The sequence below is a fragment of the Sapajus apella genome, unplaced genomic scaffold (assembly GCF_009761245.1).
Source record: "Sapajus apella isolate SASKATOON/1434 unplaced genomic scaffold, GSC_monkey_1.0 scaffold8, whole genome shotgun sequence".
Classification (NCBI taxonomy): Eukaryota; Metazoa; Chordata; class Mammalia; order Primates; family Cebidae; genus Sapajus; species Sapajus apella.
Genome location: NW_022436948.1, coordinates 22,825,705 through 22,827,552, shown reverse-complemented (window position 1 = coordinate 22,827,552; position 1,848 = coordinate 22,825,705). Strand labels below are relative to the sequence as shown.

Genomic DNA, 1,848 nt, shown 5'->3' with positions numbered 1-1,848 from the left:
TTCTCTTGCAACCACCATGTAAGAAGTGCCTTTTGCCCTCTGCAATGATTCTGAGGTGCCCCCCAGCCATGTGGAAGTGTAAATTCAGTTAAAATTCTCTTTCATCCCAGTCTTGGGTGTGTCTTTGTCAGTGGTATGAAAATGGACTAATAAAAGTAAACCGATGTGGGGTGTTGCTGAAAAGATACCCAACAATGTGTAAACGACTTTGGAACTGGGTAACAGGCAGAGATTGGAACAGTTTGAAGGGGTCAGAAGAAGACAGAAAAGTGTGAGAAAGTTTGGAATTTCCTGGAGAATTGATGAATGGCTTTGCCCAAAATGCTGACATCAATATGGACAATAAAATCCAGGCTGAGGTGTTCTTAGATAGAGATGAGGGACTTGCTGGGAACTAGAGCAAAGGCGACTCTTTTTACACTGTAGCAAAGAGATTGGGGTCAATTTTCCCCTGTCTTAGAGATTTTTGGAAATTTTAACATGAGATAGGTGATTTAAGGTATCTAGTAGAAGAAATTTCTGAGCAGCAAAGCATTCAAGAGGTGACTTGGGTACTGTTAAAGCATTCAGTTTTATAAAGGAAGCAGATCATAAAAGTCTGGAAAATTTGCAGCCTAACTGTGATAGAAAAGAAAAACCCATTTTCTGGGGAGAAATTCAAGCCAGCTGCAGACATTTGCATAAGTAGCAAGGAGCCTAATGTTAATCCCCAAGACCATGGGGAAAATATCTTCAGGCCATATAGAGACCTTCATGGCAGCCCCTCTTATCACAGGACTGTGATAAGAGTTGTTTTTTTTTTTTTTTTTTTTTTTCTTGCCACAAAAATGTTCCATTAGGCCAAACTACCCCCTATGAAAATGCTTCAAAATGCAGCAGGAGGAGATACAAAGACTCAAAATGCAGCAGGAGGAGATACAAAGTGTGTCGTGACAATGGCTATCATTGAGCAAAGAATCCACACTGCTTCCCCACTTTACCTAGAAAAGGAAGCTTCTAGGCTACCTCCTCCTCCTCAGCACACTCCTCAAACTCCTCCTCCTCAGCTGTGGAGTCTTGGTATTGCTGGTATTCTGACACCAGGTCATTAAGTTTGCTCTCGGCCTCGGTGAACTCCATCTCATCCATGCCCTCGCCCGTGCACCAGTGCAGGAAGGCCTTACGCCTGAACATAGCTGTAAACTGTTCGGAGACACGTTTGAAGAGCTCTTGGATCACTGTGTTGTTACCAATGAAGGTGGCTGACATTTTTAGCCCCCAGGGTGGGATGTCACAGATGGCTGTTTTACGTTGTGAGGGAGCCATTCAGCAAAGTAGCTGCTGTTCTTATTCTGAATGTTGAACATTTGCTCATCCACCTCCCTCATGGACATGCGACCTTTAAAAATGGCAGCCACGGTTAGGTAGCTGCCATGATGGGGGTCACAGGTGGCCATCATATTCTTAGCATCAAAGAGTTGCTGAGTGAGCTCAGCCATGGTCAGGGCCTGGTATTGCTGGCTGCCCTGGTTGGTCAGCAGGGCAAAGCCAGGCATGAAGAAGTGCAGCCAGGGAAATGGAACCATGTTCACGGCCAGGAGGAAAAAGTGGGTTTGTGGACCAGGCCCAATGTCCCCGTGCTGTGTGCAATCTAGGGACTTAGTACCCTGTGTCTCAGCTACTCCAGCCATGGCTGAATGGGGCCAATATAGAGCTCAGGCTGTGGCTTCAGAGGTTGGAAGCCCCAGGCCTTGACAGCTTCCACGTGGTGTTGAGCATGTGGGTGAACGGAATAATTGAGATTTGGCAACCTCCATCTAGACTTTAGAAGATGTATGCAAACACTTGGATGCCCAGGCAAAAGTTTGC

General features: G+C 45.8%; 1 pseudogene; it reads right to left on the bottom strand.

Moving 5' to 3' along the window:
• Positions 1-965: 965 nt before the first annotated feature.
• LOC116550635 lies at positions 966-1,583 on the bottom strand (annotated as a pseudogene).
• Positions 1,584-1,848: the final 265 nt, after the last annotated feature.